We start from the raw sequence: 18700 nt of genomic DNA, 5'->3' as shown, positions 1-18700 counted from the left end.
CTAACTCATCCTAATCCTTGCACAGAAGCCCTCCAGAATTTCTTTATCAGTATTGTTCCAAATGAATAATTAAAACTGGAACTGAACTCAGAATGTATCAGATTTATAATTTGTACAAAGAGAGACAACAACAGCACTTTCCTGCACCGTGGGAGATTACACCCTTTCCAATTTTAATCTCTCCCTTTCCACCCAAGAAGTTACCAGAAGTCTTAGCCAAATATCCCTAGTTTGCTAACGGTAGGTAGTAACTATGTGATTGTAACCTATCTACCGCTGCCCCCTGGATTGCTGGGGGGGGGCGGAATGCAGGACAAACATATCAATTGTGACACTAGCTCTCTTCATGTCAGTTGCTTAATTTAGAAACTGCACTTGTGGTCGATCTCGAACCCAATGATGATGTGACGATGTGTATTGAATTTTGTAACTAGCTCATCAAGATTGTAACTTGCTTAGTTAAATGAATTGTGGGGTTCAGTCCCTGAGCCCATTATGTGCCTCTGTAACCCTTTCCACCACCGCCCACAAGATGGGAATGGGGTGTATAATAAATGAACTAAACTAAAATGTGTCAACACTGAACTATTTGTGAACACAGTAATTTGATAATACTGAGCCTTATGTCAACACTAAGCCGTCTGTCAACACTGAATTTCAGTCACGCCCCAAAATACAACACAATCACAACTTGTATCAGAACCCATCATCTCAGTTTTATTTTCGCGTTTTTGAACGCCATGTTGAGCGGGGGGGGGGGGGACAATGACAAGCGACAAATTTGTCGCTTTCAAATGTAGATTTGATAAAGCCCAATAGGCTCAAGACTCTGTACACCAGTTGATTGACAGTTGAAAGGCGGGACCAAACAGCCAAAGCTCAACCCCTGCAACCAAAACTAGGTGAGGACAACTAGGTGAGTATTGAGCCGTCTGTCAACACTGAGCCGTCTGTCAACACTGAGCCGTCTGTCAACACTGAGTCATTTGTCAACACTGAGCTATCGTCAACACTGAGCCGTGTGATAACACTGAGCCGTGTGTCAACACCAAGCCGTGTGATAACACTGAGCCGTGTGTCAACACCGAGCCGTGTGATAACACTGAGCAGTGTGTTAACACTGAGCCGTGTGATAACACTGAGCCGTGTGTCAACACTGAGCCGTGTGTGTCAACACTGAGCCGTGTGTCAAAACTGAGCTGTGTGATAACACTGAGCCGTGTGTCAACACTGAGCCATGTGTCAACACTGAGCCGTGTGTCAATACTGAGCCGTGTGTAAACACTGAGCCAGGTGTCAACACTGAGCCATCTGAAAATACTGAGCCATGTGTCAACACTGAGCCATGTGTCAACACTGAGCCATGTGTCAACACTGAGCCGTGTGTCAACACTGAGTCATTTGTCAATACTGAGCCGTGTGTCAACACTGAGCCGTGTGTAAACACTGAGGCGTGTGATAACACTGAGCCGTGTGATAACACTGAGCCGTGTGTCAACACTGAGCCGTGTGATAACACTGAGCCGTGTGTCAACACTGAGCCGTGTGTAAACACTGAGCCATGTATGTCAACACTGAGCCATGTGTGTCAACACTGAACAGTGTGTGTCAACACTGAGCTCAGTGTTGACACACACACACAGTGTTGACACACACACCCCGTGTGTGTGTCAACATTGAGCCGTGTGTGTGTCAACACTGAGCCATGTTAACACTGAGCCATGTTACCACTGAGCCCCGTTTACACTGAGACATGTTAACACTGAACCATGTTAACAATGAGCCATGTTAACACTGAGCCATGTTAATACTGAGCCATGTTAACACTGAGCCAATGCAACACTGAGCTATGTTAACACTGAGCCATGTTAACACAGACCAATGTTAACACTGAGTCATGTCAACACTGAGCAATGATAACACTGAGCCATGTTAACACTGAGCCATTTCAACATTGAGGGCATTAACACTGAGCCATGTCAACGCTGAGGGAATTAACACTGAGCCATGTTAACACTGAGGGAATTAACACTGAGCCATGTTAACACTGAGCCATGTCAACACTGAGTAATATCAACACTGAACCATGTTAATTAACACTGACCCATGTTAACAATGAGCCATGTCAACACTCAGCCATGTTAACACTGAAAGCATTAACACTGAGCCATGTTAACACTGAGGGAATTAACACTGAGCCATGTTAACACTGAGGGAATTAACACTGAGCCATGTCAACACTGAGCCATGTCAACACTGAGTAATATCAACACTGAACCATGTTAACACTGACCCATGTTAACACTGAGCGATGTCAACACTGACCCATGTTAAATCTGAGCCATGTTAACACTGACCCATGTTAACACTGACCCATGTTAACACTGAGCGATGTCAACACTGACCCATGATAAAACTGAGCCATGTCAACACTGAGCCATGTTAACACTGACCCATCTTAACACTGAGCTATGTCAACACTGACCCATGTTAAATCTGAGCCATGTTAACACTTTCCCATGTTAACACTGAGCCATGTTAACACTGACCCCTGTTAAAACTGAGCCATGTCAACACTGAACCATGTCAACACTGAGCCATGTTAATACTGAGCCATGTTAACACTGAGTAATGTCAACACTGAACCATGTTACAACTGAACCATGACAACACTGAGCCATGTTAATACTGAGCCATGTTAACACTGATCCTTGTCAACACTGAGCCATATTAACATTGAGCCATTTTAACATGGGCATGTTAACATGGGATAGAGAGGAGGGAGAACTACCAAAACCTTCCAGAAGTGACACACAATATGGACAATCTTTCATATTTGCAAACATTCAAGGTTTAAAGTCAAAGTCAAGAAATAAAGTCAAGTTCATAAATGGCCTCCTATTAGAGTCAAACTCAATATTTGGGGCATTCACGGAAACTCATACGAAAGATTACATGGATAGCGAAATCTGGATTCCAAATTATTATTTATATAGATATGATAGAGAAAATAGGTCAAATGGAGGAGTAGGTCTGTCTATTAAAGAGGACCTGGTATGCACAGAGCTACTAAACTCAACTAATGAAGTGGTAGAGGTACTTGGAATTAAGGTAGAAAAACTAAACCTAATTATTATTCTAATATATAAACCGCCAGATACAACGGTTGAGGAATTCACAGAGCAGATGCACAAAATAGAGGTCATCTTTGATAATCTAGCGAACCCAGCACCTGATATTATCTTCTTAGGAGATTTAAATTTACCAAGTCTAAGATGGGGAATGGTAAACACAAATATCATAGCAGGGAATGACCCGGGAAATAACCAACCACAGGTCAGAGAACTTTTATGATTCTGTGCCAAATTCTCGCTCAATCAACAGATCACAGATTCAACTAGGAACGAAAACACACTAGACTTGCTATTCACGAAAAATGATGAACTAATCAGACATTACAATCCCTTATACTACATACTCGGACCATATGCTCATTGAAGTGCGAACTAGCATAAATAACGGTAATAGGTCTAAGAGACCCAACGGAATAAATCTCCCACCAAAACTCCCACACGGAATAAATCAACTGACAGCTGAAGCATACAAGGTCTGCTTGAAGCACGTGCCTGTGAGGAAGGTCAGAAAGAGGACCACTCTAGAAAAAGAACGTAGACGACTGTACAGAAGGAAAAAAATAACGGAAATGCTTAGGCAGACACGACTATCACAAGCAAGGAAAATATACCTAAACAGGGAGATCGAAGAAATAGAACAAACGTTGAAGCGTTCATACGAGGCTGAGGAAATGGAATTGGAATAGAAAGCTATACAAGAGATAAAGAAAAATCCAAAATATTTTTTCACATATGCAATGTCAAAATCATAAACCTCCACCAGTATTGGACCTTTAATTACAACTGAAGGTACGTACACAGAGGACAACAAAGAAATTAGTGAAATGATAAGAAGCCAGTATGAGGCTATGTTTAGCACACCAATAAACAATATGAAAGTTGATGACCCTGACCCTGACTTTATGAATGACATTCAAGCTGCAGATAATATAACGAATATTAACACGAACTCTGAAGACTTTGAAAGAGAAATTGACAATATGCCCATGCACTCAGCTCCTGGGCCAGACTCATGGAATTCAATATTCATAAAGACATGTAAAGTACCAGTAGTGCGAACTCTCAGTGTAATATGGAGAAAGAGCCTAGATACAGGGGAGATACCAGCAGCACTTAAATCTGCAGATATAGCTCCTTTGCACACGTGGGGTAGTAAAGCCTTGGCCAAAAATTATAGACCAGTTGCACTAACATCTGTTACGAACCCGGATCCAGCGTCTGAGCCCGGAGCAGTGACGACCGCGCCATCTGTGGGTCAGCTCCCGAAACCCCCTCCAAACGGACGACGACACCTGGTGAGGACGACGTGTACTGGCCTCGAGGGCCAGTTTCCAGTCCTGTTCAGTGCTCAACACAGCCGCTGCTGACCTCTGGTGAGGTGGTGCTCAGACACCAGCGCCATCTATGGAGTGGATAGGTGGGCGTTTGTATCTGAGCCTGTAAGTGAGGTGCCTTAGTGTGTCCCAGTTATTGATGACGTGTCTGCTTACAGAGTCGACCTGGGACTGCTGTGATGAAAGTTGAGTCAGTCTACCCAAGGCAGCCGTCTCCATACCTTGTGCTTTGCTGCAGCAGCTGTGAAGTCGTCCCCCGGGAGAACACTGTGGTGTTACCCTGTCAGTGGAGTGGCAGTAGAAGGATTACCCGGGACCGACTGCTGGAGACGATTATCCACTGGGGTACTGAGGACAGGAGAGTGATTTGTGGTATCACACGAGGCTCCTGACTAGGGCGCTACCCTAGTATCGCTCGTGGGGTGGCCTGACCAGCCTTGCTGATCCGGAACCTGCCAGCAGACCTGCTGGACTTGTGGTTGACGGCCTCCACGGCGGTGCCCCCAGTGGAACTGTGTTTTGGCTGGCCTGTGTTTGGGGTAGACTCAGCTTGATCGGAAGATTCGTCAAGAGACCACGAAAGCACTGAGGACTTAGCACCGAGAGCGTGGATCCAGAGTCTTCAGGAGAAGACAATTGTGTGAATAATTCCCCTGTATAGTGTTAATACCTCTCCCCCTGTGTACTCTTTTTATATATTATTTATTGGTGATGGTAATTATAATCTTAAGTTCTTAACTTTCTTTCCCTTCCCCTTTAAGTTTCTTGTGTCACGGATTTCATTCCTTGAAAGCCACTACTGGCTTGGGGCCGGATACTACTTACTCTAATAACATCAGAGTGAGAACCCCGTTGCGTCCCGAGAGGGCCGTAACAACATCACACATAATAAAAGTTTTTGAAAGAGTGATTAGGATTCAAATTTCTAGCTTTATGGAAAATAATGAGTTACACAGCCCAGGACACCATGGATTTAGAGCGGGAAGATCCTATCTGTCACAATTACTCAACCACTATGACAAAATCACAGAAGCTCTAGAAGAAAAGCAAAATGCAGATGTAGTATACACAGACTTTGCAAAGGCATTCGACAAATGTGATCATGGAGTGATTGCACACAAAATGAGGTCAATGGGAATAACTGGTAAAGTAGGACGCTGGATACTCAATTCCCTGTCGAACAGATTGAAAGAGTAACAGTCAATCAAATAAAATGAAGTCCAAGCACAGTTAAAAGCTCTGTACCTCAATGTACAGTCCTTGCACCACTGCTGTTCCTTATTCTCATATCAGATATAGATAAAAATATAAGTCACAGCTTCGTGTCATCCTTTGCAGATGTCACAAAAATCAGCATGAAAATTACCTCTGCTGAAGACATTGAAAAATTGCAAGCAGATATCAACAAAGTTTCCGACTGGGCAGCAGAAAATAAAATGATGTTTAACAGCGATAAATTCCAGGTACTCAGGTACGGCAAAAATGAGGACCGGAAACATAATACAGGGTACATAACACAATCGAATCTGCCCATAATAAGTAAACAGCATGTCAAGGATTTGGGAATTATGATGTCCGACGATCTAACGTTTAGGGAGCATAACCAAGGAAATATTGCGTCAGGCAGAAAAATGATAGGATTGATTACGAGAACTTTCAAATCCAGGGATCCCATCACGATGGTTGTACTCTTCAGGTCACTTGTGTTGTCCCGTCTCGAGTACTGCTCAGTACTCACTTCCCCCTTCAGAGCAGGAGAGATTGCTGAAATAGAGGGAATACAGAGAACATATCCGGAACGCATAGACGCGATAGAGCACCTAAATTATTGGGATCGTCTCAAAGTTCTGCAAATGTACTCACTAGAAAGGAGACGAGAGAGATACCAAATAATATAAACGTGGAAGATACTGGAGAGCCAGGTCCCTAATCTACACAGTAAAATAACAACGTACTGGAGTAAACGATATAGAAGAAAATGCAGAATAGAACCAGTGAAGAGCAGAGGTGCCATAGGCACAATCAGAGAACACTGTATAAACATCAGAGGTCCGCGGTTGTTCAACGTCCTACCAGCAAGCATAAGAAATATTGCCGGAACAACCGTGGACATCTTCAAGAGAAAACTAGACTATTTTCTAAAAGAAGTTCCGGACCAACCAGCCTGTGGTGAGTATGTGGGCCTGCGGGCTGCTCCAAGCAACAGCCTTGTGGACCAAACTCTCACAAGTCAAGCTTGGCCTCGGGCAGGGTTTGGGGAGCAGAAGAACTCCCTGATCATCATCATCGTATCATCGAAGAACATCAACCACGTATTAACACTGAGTCATGTTACCACTGAACCATATCAACACTCAGCCATGTTAATACTGAGCCATGTTAACACTGATCCGTGTCAACACTGAGCCATGTTAACACTGAGCAATATCAACATTGAGCCATGTCAACACTGCGCCATGTTAACACTGAGGCTTGTCAACACTGAGCCATTTTAACACTGATCCATGTCAGCACTGAACCATGTTAACACTTAGTCATGTTAACACTGAGGGCATTAACACTGAGCCATGTTAACACTGAGCCATGTCAACACTGAGTCATGTTAACACTGAGAGCTTCAACACTGAGTCATGTTAACACTGAGAGCTTCAACACTGAGCCATGTTAACACTGAGAGCTTTAACACTGAGCCATGTTAAAATTGAGCCATGTTTACACTGAGCCATGTTAACACTTAGCATGTCAACACTGAACCACGAAAACACTGAGCCATGTTTACACTGAGTCAAGTTAACACTGAGCCATGTTAACACTGAACGCATTAACACTGAGCCATGTTAACACTGAGCTATGTTAACACTGAGGGCATTAACACTGACCCAATGTTAACACTGAACTATGTGAACACTGAGCCATGTCAACACTGAACTGTTAACACTGAGTCATGTAGCCATGTTAACACTGAGCCATATTAATACTGAGAACATTAACACTGAGCCATGTTAACATTGACCCATGTCAACACTGAGTCATATTAACACTGAAAAATGTTTGTACTGAGCCATGTCAACACTGAGCCATGTTAACACTGAGCCATGTTAACACTGAGTCATGTTAATACTGACTCATGTTAACACTGAGCCATGCTAACACTGATCTATGTCAACACTGAGCCATGTTAATATTGAGCAATGTTAACACTGAGCAATGTCAACACTGAGCCATGTTAATACTGAGCCATGTTAACACTGAGTAATGTCAACACTGAGACTTGTCAACACTGAACCATTTTAACACTGATCCATGTCAGCACTGAGCCATGTTAACACTTAGTTATGTTAAAACTGAGACATGTTAACACTTAGTTATGTTAACACTGAGACTTTTAACACTGAGTCATGTTAACACTGAGGGTATTTACACTGAGCCATGTTAACACTGAGCCATATTAATACTGAGCCATGTTAACATTGAGTCATGTTAACACTGAGCCATGTTAACACTGAGGGCTTTAACACTGAGCCATGACAACATGTTAACACTGAGCATGACAACACTGAACCACGTAAACACTGACCCATGTTTACACTGAGCCATATTAACACTGAGCCATGGTAACACTGAGTCATGTTAACACTGAGCCATGTTAACACTGAGGGCTTTAACACTGAGCCATGTTAACACTGAGCATGTCAACACTGAACCACGTAAACACTGAGCCATGTTTACACTGAGCCATATTAACACTGAGCCAAGTTAGCACTGAGTCATGTTAACACTGAGTCATGTTAACACTGAGTCATGTTAACACTGAGCATGTCAACACTGAACCACGTAAACACTGAGCCATGTTTACACTGAGCAATGTTAACACTGAGCCATGTTAACACTGAGTCTTGTCAACACTGAGCCATGTTAAAACTGAGAGCTTTAACACTGAGCCATGTTAACACTGAACAATGTCAACACTGAGACAAGTTAACACTGAGCCATGCTAACACTGAGGGCATTAACGCTGAGCCATGCTTACACTGAGGGCATTAACACTGACCCAATGTTAACACTGAACTATGTAAACACTGAGCCATGTCAACACTGAACTATGTTAACTCTGAGTCATGTAGCCATGTTAACACTGAGCCATGTTAACATTGAACCATGTCAACACTGAGCCATGTTAACTCTGATCCATGTCAACACTGAGTCATATTAACACTGAACCATGTTTATTCTGAGCCATGTTAAAACTGAGGGCATTAACACTGTGACATGGTAATACTGAGCCATGTTAACACTGAGCAATGTCAACACTGAGCTATGTTAACACTGAGCCATGTTAACATTGAACTATGTTATCATTGAGCCATGTTAACACTGAGGGCATTAACACTGAGCATGTCAACACTGAGCCATGTCAACACTGAACCATGTTAACATTGAGCTATGTTAACACTGAGGGCACTGAGCCATGTTAACTCTAAACCATGTCAACAATGAGCCATGTTAACACTAAACCAAGTGAACAATGAGCCATGTCAACACTGCACCATGTCACCACTGAGCCATGTTAACACTGAATCATATAAACACTGAGCCATGTCAACACTGAGCCATGTTAAAACTTAGTTATATTAACACTGAGACCTGTGAACACTGAGCCATGTTAACACTGAGGGCATTAACACTGAGCTATGTTAACACTGAGCCATGTCAACATTGGAACATGTTAACACTGACTCAGTTATACATGTTAACTTTATATCATGTTATAAAGATAAAACATGAAAGATTCATGTTATATGATATAAAGTTAACATGTTAACTTTATATCATATAAACTCTGAACCATATTAACACTGAGCCATGTTAACACTGAGCCATGTTAACACTGAGGGCATTAACACTGAGCCATGTTAATTAAACACTTTTGCGTTCTAGCGACTAGATCTCTAGTCGTTCAATGTTCTACTGATTCTGCTCTAGCAACTCTACGTTGCGTTGCTTGATATAATATTTTTTTTAAATTTAATTATTATCCGATCTTCGTTTTTTTTATTTTAAAATGAGCGCCATTATTTTCCCACAATCCTCCATAGGCCGCATGGCATTCTGGGTCACGTCATGCGGTGGGCCTAGTCCTTTGTTTACCTCCCTCGTGACCGGAACGCCGCCCGCCCACGTCCAGAACTTGCATGTGCAGCTCTCGGCTTCTTATACCCGTGTTTATTCGTTCCCGTGTCTTGCAAACACCTTATTACGTGACAACATGGATCGTGGTAAAGGGCAGAGCACTTCGACGCCCAAAAAAGCGACGAAAAGTACCAAGGAGGATAGGCTGAGTATGCTCTACCAAAAGTTTAGCAGGGTGAAGCTTACACCCACTAAAATTCCTGTTTTGCTGGATGATTTATCTGGTGTTGATGTAGATGTTGAGGGTGAAGAACGAGAAAGTGATTTCAATAGTGATAATTTGGATGCAGAGACGTCGGATGAATTTGATGCGTCAACGAGTGAGGAGAGTAGCGAGGGAGTGAGGAGGGGGCGGCGGATGAAGGCCGCCCCAAGCCACCTATAAGGAGGCGTGCAAGACGGCTTCAACAACCGAATCCTGAAGATGCCTGGTGTACGGACAACACACCACCATCTGTAGCCAGTTTCACTGCCACACCAGGCCTAACTGTCCCAATGCCAACCACTGCAATACAATTTATACAATTATTCCTGACTCGGACCCTGATTGAATATCTTACAGTTGAAACTAACAGGTATGCTAAACAATTTATTCAGAATGCTTCCAGGCACACCATGAGTATGTGGCAAGAGGTGTCGGTCAAGGAAATGGCAAGGTATTTGGGTCTGTCTATGTTGATGGGTATTGCACCCCTCCCGACGATGAGAATGTACTGGCAAACAAGCCGGCTATGGCATATGCGCACCTTCAATATTTTCATGACGTCCAAACGATTTCATCATATCACCCAGTTTTTTCATAGTTACCACAACCTAGCAATTCTCCCAAACAATAAAGACCGATTGATAAAACTGCGCACACTGATGACCTATCTTACCACCAAATTTGGCACATTCTACATTACCAATAAAGCACTGAGCAACCCGTTTTCGCAAATTCGTATAGTCAATATTGACTTATTAAATAAGTGCATAGGTGACATACTAAACATAATAGATACCCTTAAAAAGCTTCATAGAAAACACCGACCTTACCTAACCTTGTTAGTATTTTAAGATAAGCATCTTATAGCTTCGTAATTACAATTGTTACTTAACCTATTATAGGTATATTATAGGTATAGGTTAAGTAATAATTGTAATTACGAAGCAATAAGATGCTTATCTTAAAATACTAACAAGGTTAGGTAAGGTCGGTGTTTTCTATGAAGCTTTTTAAGGGTATCTATTATGTTTAGTATATCACCTATGCACGTAGTTAATAAGTCAATATTGACTATACGAATTTGCGAGAACGGGTTGCAACGAGTTTGGATGAAGAAACAATGTCGTGGCGTGGTCGATTATCCTTCAAGGTTTACAACCCAAATAAACCGGATAAGTATGGAGTAAAATTGTACATGCTTGCTGAGGCATCGACGTGCTACATAATTGACTTTGAGGTGTATGCCGGAGTTGGTAAAACAACAGTGGAGACAGTCATGGGCTTGATGCAGCCACTATTGCACAAGGGTTATCATCTTTATATGGATAATTACTATAACTCTGTCCATCTCACAGAAAAGCTACGTGAACATGGTGTTTATACGTGTGGAACAATCAGATTGCAGCGTGGCGCCCCCAAACTTCTGCAACAGCAAGCAAAAGGTAAATTTCCAGTTGATCAAACCATATTCAGGCGCAAGGACAATACATTTATAATTCTGTGGAAAGACAAGAGAGTGATCTCATTGATCACAAACTGCCACAATGCTGACACACAGGAAGTACAATGAAGGAAGAGAGTGAGGAAACGTGACAGAACGACTTCAGTGAACCTTGTAACTGTGAACAAACCAAATCCCATATACGACTACAACACCAACATGAAAGGTGTTGATCACTTCGATCAAATGGTCAAATATTACAGGTTCACCAGGAAATCACATAAGTGGACAAAGAAAATTACATTTTATTTCCTTCAAATGGCTGTGCACAATGCATATGTGTTGTACAAGAAGTACACAACTGATGAGAAGAAATTGACCCTACTCCAGTTTCATGAGGTAGCAATATGGTCCCTGTTGAGGTGGGACCAGGAGGAGTGGCCTGCCACTGATAACCCTATCTCACATGCTCCGGATATCGAAGATGATTCTGATGATGTAGCCACACCGGGACCATCTGGTGTGAGGCGTCCTCTATTTCCTCCGGCTCGCCAAGCAAAAGACTCATCATCTGACTCGGAACCTGAAACGGAAACGCCTGAACCTGAACCTCGTCCTCCAGGAAAGAAAATCCCACGTATTGTGGATCCAGAGGATCGTCTGAACAAAAAGTTGGCCCATGCTATCGTCAAAATTGCAAAACGTCGACGGTGTCGTGTTTGCATCAAGTCGGGAGTAAGGAGGGACTCTATGTATCAGTGCAAGACATGTGGAGTTGCTCTGTGTGTCACACCATGCTACACAAAATACCACCGCAAGAGGGTATTTTGGGTGGCGAAAAAATAGCGCCTCTGGAACCATCCACTCCGCCTACGGAACATCTGTTGAGCAACTTCAGGAACATTTTCCTGAAGCAGGTGGAGTGGATAACAAAATGCTCAACTTATTGTCCTACCATCATCATTTCGTGGGTAAGTACACACACTTTGTATAACTCATTGTGAGTTTATTACTTCTTTATACTTTGCTGTTGGTAATGCCTATATATATTCCAGTTGTTATTGCTTAGATTGGTGTTTCTACATAGTGCATTTTATTGCAAATATTTTGATAACCACAATGAACAATGTAGCACAAAAACTTCGATTGGAAAAATATATTTGTTTGTCGGGTGTATTGGGTGTAGCGGGTGTGGAAACGGGTGTGTTCGGGCGGGTAAGGCCTCGACGTCTTTGGGGGTCTTTGCGGGTAAGGCGCGCCCATATAGTATAACTTTTATGGATATGTCTGTGTAGGCAATTTTATAGCGATCACAGTGATACCCAAAAAAACCATATGCAACAAGTTTTGACTTGATAAACATGAACAGAGTAGAAACATGTGGGTGGTGTTTAGCGTGAACGGGTAACAAACGATGCAGTTCTTTATTTAGTGCCGGCGTAACATTAGCTTTGGTGAAATGTTAAACACATGTTCCTATAGAACATTTCATTGGCTACACAGTGATACCAAAATAAAACACGTACATTGAAAATGAGGGTCAGAAACATGAGGAGAGTATAAACTTTTCAGTAGTGGTTGAGCACATGCGCAGTTGGGCATGCAGGAGCAGGTAACCCTTAGGCAACTTCCCACGTTCTTGCGGGTGGGGGCGCGACCATTATTTATTGTTTATATTCATATGTCCGTGTAGGGAATTTTATTGCGGTCAGAATGATACAAAAATTAACGACGAATAACAATTATGGGGTTGACAAACATAAAAATATCGTAAACATTTCAGCCCGGTTTGACGCTCATGGCTAACGACCGCCATAGTTTCTTATTTGGTGTGGTTCTCATGTCGGGTTTGGTGAAAATTTAGGTATATATTCCTCTAGAGCATTCTCTGGCAAACACATTGATACCAAATTTAAATACATACATCGAAAATTAAGGTGAGCAGACCGAAAAGATTATAAACATTTTAGTCTTGACGCGCAGTAGGCTGAAACGAACAACGCTTGGATAACAGGCTTCCTGCTCACACAACGGCGTGGATAACAAACAGGCTTCCTGCTTATACAACGGCGTGGATAACATTCTTCCTTTTCACACAACGGTGTGGATAACAGGGTTCCTACTCACACAACGGCGTGGATAACAGCCTTCCTGCTCACATAATGGGAAACATAATATGAGTAATAATAATGCAGGAGAAGGAAAAGTGAGCAAAAACTTTCACAGGCGCCATTGCAGGTGTGTGTGTGAGCGGGGCGGGGCGGTACCCGGCCACCTGACTCAGCTGAGTCAGTGCTGGGTGGTGGGATGTGCGGTGAGTGAGGCCTGGTGAAGGAGGGCTGGTACTCACCTAGTTATACTCACCTAGTTGTGCTTGTGGAGGGTAGACCTTTGGCTCTTTGGTCTCGCCTTTAAACTGCCAATCAACTGGTGTACAGATTCCTGAGCCTACTGGGCTCTGTCATATCTTCATTTGAAGCTGTGTATGGAGTCAACCTCCACCACATCACTGCCTAATGCATTCCATTTGTCTACTACTCTGACACTTGAACAAATTGAGTGAGTGAGGGCTGGTGAGTAGGGCTGGTGAGAGAACTTGTGAGTGTGTGCTGGTGAGAGAGGGCTGGTGAGTGAGGGCTGGTGAGTGTGGGCTGGTGAGAGTGGGCTGGTGAGTGAGGGCTGGTGAGTGTGGGCTGGTGAGTGAGGGCTGGTGAGTGTGGGCTGGTGAGTGAGGGCTGGTGAGTGAGGGCTGGTGAGAGAAGGCTGGTGAGTGAGGGCTGGTGAGAGAGGGCTGGTGAGAGAGGGCTAGTGAGTGTGGGCTGGTGAGAGAGGGCTGGTGAGTGAGGGCTGGTGAGTGAGGGCTGGTGAGAGAGGGCTGGTGAGAGAGGGCTAGTGAGTGTGGGCTGGTGAGAGAGGGCTGGTGAGAGAGGGCTGGTGAGTGAGGGCTGATGAGAGAGGGCTGGTGAGTGAGGGCTGGTGAGTGAGGGCTGGTGAGTGAGGGCTGGTGAGTGAGGGCTGGTGAGTGAGGGCTGGTGAGTGTGGGCTGGTGAGAGAGGGCTGGTGAGTGAGGGCTGGTGAGAGTGGGCTGGTGAGTGAGGGCTGGTGAGTGTGGGCTGGTGAGAGAGGGCTGGTGAGTGAGGGCTGGTGAGTGAGGGCTGGTGAGTGAGGGATGGTGAGTGAGGGCTGGTGAGAGAGGGCTGGTGAGTGAGAGATGGTGAGTGAGGGCTGGTGAGAGAGGACTGGTGAGTGAGGGCTGGTGAGAGAGGGCTGGTGAGTGAGGGCTGGTGAAAGAGGGCTGGTGAGAGAGGGCTGGTGAGTGAGGGCTGGTGAGTGAGGGCTGGTGAGTGTGGGCTAGTGAGTGAGGGCGGGTGAGTGAGGGCTGGTGAGTGTAAGCTGGTGAGTGATGGCTGGTGAGTGAGGGCTGGTGAGTGAGGGCGGGTGAGTGAGGGCTGGTGAGTGAGGGCTGGTGAGTGAGGGCTGGTGAGAGAGGGCTGGTGAGTGAGGGCTGATGAGTGAGGGCTGGTGAGTAAGGGCTGGTGAGTGAGGGCTGGTGAAAGAGGGCTGGTGAGTGAGGGTTGGTGAGTGAGGGCTGGTGAGTGTGGGCTGGTGAGTGAGGGCTGGTGAGTGTGGGCTGGTGAGTGAGGGCTGGTGAGTGAGGGCTGGTGAGTGAGGGCTGGTGAGAGAGGGCTGGTGAGTGAGGGCTGATGAGTGAGGGCTGGTGAGTGAGGGCTGGTGAGTGAGGGCTGGTGAAAGAGGGCTGGTGAGTGAGGGTTGGTGAGTGAGGGCTGGTGAGTGTGGGCTGGTGAGTGAGGGCTGGTGAGTGTGGGCTGGTGAGTGAGGGCTGGTGAGTGAGGGCTGGTGAGTGAAGGCTGGTGAGTGAGGGCTGGTGAGTGTGGGCTGGTGAATGAGGGCTGGTGAGTGAGGGCTGGTGAGTGTGGGCTGGTGAGTGAGGGCTGGTGAGTGAGGGCTGGTGAGTGAGGGCTGGTGAGTGTGGGCTGGTGAGTGTAAGCTGGTGAGTGATGGCTGGTGAGTGAGGGCTGGTGAAAGAGGGCTGGTGAGTGAGGGCTAGTGAGTGAGGGCTGGAGAAAGAGGGCTGGTGAGTGAGGGCTGGTGAGTGAGGGCTGGTGAGTGTGGGCTGGTGAGTGTGGGCTGGTGAGAGAGGGCTGGTGAGAGATGGTGAGTGAGGGCTGGTGAGAGAGGGCTGGTGAGAGATGGTGAGTGAGGGCTGGTGAGAGAAGGCTGGTGAGTGAGGACTGGTGAGTGAGGGCTGGTGAGTGAAGGCTGGTGAGTGAGGGCTGGTGAATGAGGGCTGGTGAGTGAGGACTGGTGAGAGAGGGCTGGTGAGTGAGAGATGGCGAGAGATGGTGAGTGAGGGCTGGTGAGAGAGGGCTGGTGAGAGAGGGCTGGTGAGTGAGGGCTGGTGAGAGATGGTGAGTGAGGGCTGGTGAGAGAGGGCTGGTGAGTGAGGACTGGTGAGAGATGGTGAGTGAGGGCTGGTGAATGAGGGCTGGTGAATGAGGGCTGGTGAGAGAGGGCTGGTGAGAGATGGTGAGTGAGGGCTGGTGAGAGAGGGCTGGTGAGTGAGGGCTGGTGAGAGATGGTGAGTGAGGGCTGGTGAGTGAGGGCTGGTGAGTGAGGGCAGGTGAGAGAAGGCTGGTGAGTGAGGGCTGGTGAGTGTGGGCTGGTGAGTGAGGGCTGGTGAGTGTGGGCTGGTGAGTGAGGGCTGGTGAGTGAGGGCTGGTGAGAGAAGGCTGGTGAGAGAAGGCTGGTGAGTGAGGGCTGGTGAGAGAGGGCTGGTGAGAGAGGGCTAGTGAGTGTGGGCTGGTGAGAGAGGGCTGGTGAGTGAGGGCTGGTGAGTGAGGGCTGGTGAGAGAGGGCTGGTGAGAGAGGGCTAGTGAGTGTGGGCTGGTGAGAGAGGGCTGGTGAGAGAGGGCTGGTGAGTGAGGGCTGATGAGAGAGGGCTGGTGAGTGAGGGCTGGTGAGTGAGGGCTGGTGAATGAGGGCTGGTGAGTGAGGGCTGGTGAGTGAGGGCTGGTGAGTGTGGGCTGGTGAGAGAGGGCTGGTGAGTGAGGGCTGGTGAGAGTGGGCTGGTGAGTGAGGGCTGGTGAGTGTGGGCTGGTGAGAGAGGGCTGGTGAGTGAGGGCTGGTGAGTGAGGGCTGGTGAGTGAGGGATGGTGAGTGAGGGCTGGTGAGAGAGGGCTGGTGAGTGAGAGATGGTGAGTGAGGGCTGGTGAGAGAGGACTGGTGAGTGAGGGCTGGTGAGAGAGGGCTGGTGAGTGAGGGCTGGTGAAAGAGGGCTGGTGAGAGAGGGCTGGTGAGTGAGGGCTGGTGAGTGAGGGCTGGTGAGTGTGGGCTAGTGAGTGAGGGCGGGTGAGTGAGGGCTGGTGAGTGTAAGCTGGTGAGTGATGGCTGGTGAGTGAGGGCTGGTGAGTGAGGGCGGGTGAGTGAGGGCTGGTGAGTGAGGGCTGGTGAGTGAGGGCTGGTGAGAGAGGGCTGGTGAGTGAGGGCTGATGAGTGAGGGCTGGTGAGTAAGGGCTGGTGAGTGAGGGCTGGTGAAAGAGGGCTGGTGAGTGAGGGTTGGTGAGTGAGGGCTGGTGAGTGTGGGCTGGTGAGTGTGGGCTGGTGAGTGTGGGCTGGTGAGTGAGGGCTGGTGAGTGAGGGCTGGTGAGTGAGGGCTGGTGAGAGAGGGCTGGTGAGTGAGGGCTGATGAGTGAGGGCTGGTGAGTGAGGGCTGGTGAAAGAGGGCTGGTGAGTGAGGGTTGGTGAGTGAGGGCTGGTGAGTGTGGGCTGGTGAGTGAGGGCTGGTGAGTGTGGGCTGGTGAGTGAGGGCTGGTGAGTGAGGGCTGGTGAGTGAGGGCTGGTGAGTGAGGGCTGGTGAGTGTGGGCTGGTGAATGAGGGCTGGTGAGTGAGGGCTGGTGAGTGTGGGCTGGTGAGTGAGGGCTGGTGAGTGAGGGCTGGTGAGTGAGGGCTGGTGAGTGTGGGCTGGTGAGTGTAAGCTGGTGAGTGATGGCTGGTGAGTGAGGGCTGGTGAAAGAGGGCTGGTGAGTGAGGGCTAGTGAGTGAGGGCTGGAGAAAGAGGGCTGGTGAGTGAGGGCTGGTGAGTGAGGGCTGGTGAGTGTGGGCTGGTGAGTGTGGGCTGGTGAGAGAGGGCTGGTGAGAGATGGTGAGTGAGGGCTGGTGAGAGAGGGCTGGTGAGAGATGGTGAGTGAGGGCTGGTGAGAGAAGGCTGGTGAGTGAGGACTGGTGAGTGAGGGCTGGTGAGTGAAGGCTGGTGAGTGAGGGCTGGTGAATGAGGGCTGGTGAGTGAGGACTGGTGAGAGAGGGCTGGTGAGTGAGAGATGGCGAGAGATGGTGAGTGAGGGCTGGTGAGAGAGGGCTGGTGAGAGAGGGCTGGTGAGTGAGGGCTGGTGAGAGATGGTGAGTGAGGGCTGGTGAGAGAGGGCTGGTGAGTGAGGACTGGTGAGAGATGGTGAGTGAGGGCTGGTGAATGAGGGCTGGTGAATGAGGGCTGGTGAGAGAGGGCTGGTGAGAGATGGTGAGTGAGGGCTGGTGAGAGAGGGCTGGTGAGTGAGGGCTGGTGAGAGATGGTGAGTGAGGGCTGGTGAGTGAGGGCTGGTGAGTGAGGGCAGGTGAGAGAGGGCAGGTGAGAGAGGGCTGGTGAATGAGGGCTGGTGAGTGAGGGCTGTTGAGTGAGTGCTGGTGAGTGAGGGCAGGTGAGAGAGGGCAGGTGAGAGAGGGCAGGTGAGAGAGGGCTGGTGAGAGAGGGCTAGTGAGTGAGGGCTGGTGAGTGAGGGCTGGTGAGTGAGGGCTGGTGAGTGAGGGCTGGTGAGTGAGGGCTGGTGAGTGAGGGCGGGTGAGTGAGTGCTGGTGAGTGTGGGCTAGTGAGTGAGGGCTGGTGAGTGAGGGCTGGTGAATGAGGGCTGGTGAATGTGGGCTGGTGAGTGTGGGCTAGTGAGTGAGGGCTGGTGAGTGAGGGCTGGTGTACGAGGGCTGTTGAATCTGGGCTGGTGAATCTGGGCTGGTGAGTGTGGGCTAGTGAGTGAGGGCTGGTGAACGAGGGCTGGTGAGTGAGGGATGGTGAGCGAGGGCTGGTGAGTGAGGGCTGGTGAATGAGGGCTGGTGAGTGTGGGCTAGTGAGTGACGGCTGGTGAGTGAGGGCTGGTGAATGTGGGCTGGTGAGTGTGGGCTAGTGAGTGAGGGCTGGTGAGTGAGGGCTGGTGTATGAGGGCTGTTGAATGTGGGCTGGTGAGTGAGGGCTGGTGAGTGAGGGCTGGTGAGTGAGGGCTGGTGAACGAGGGCTGGTGAGTGAGGGCTGGTGAGCGAGGGCTGGTGAGTGAGGGCTGGTGAGCGAGGGCTGGTGAGTGAGAGCCGTCGTCTCCCGTATTGATCTGCAGC

The 18700-nt window shown here is 47.7% G+C and overlaps 1 protein-coding gene across 1 annotated transcript in view; it reads left to right on the top strand.

Moving 5' to 3' along the window:
* Positions 1-18700, top strand: part of LOC123751029 (hexuronate transporter) — a 330789-nt gene that overhangs the window by 23868 nt on the left and 288221 nt on the right. The window lies entirely within an intron of this gene.

This window comes from Procambarus clarkii, chromosome 4, assembly GCF_040958095.1.
Source record: "Procambarus clarkii isolate CNS0578487 chromosome 4, FALCON_Pclarkii_2.0, whole genome shotgun sequence".
Taxonomy (NCBI): domain Eukaryota; kingdom Metazoa; phylum Arthropoda; class Malacostraca; order Decapoda; family Cambaridae; genus Procambarus; species Procambarus clarkii.
The sequence above is the reverse complement of the archived record's forward strand: the minus strand, read 5'-3'. Positions and strand labels throughout refer to the sequence as shown.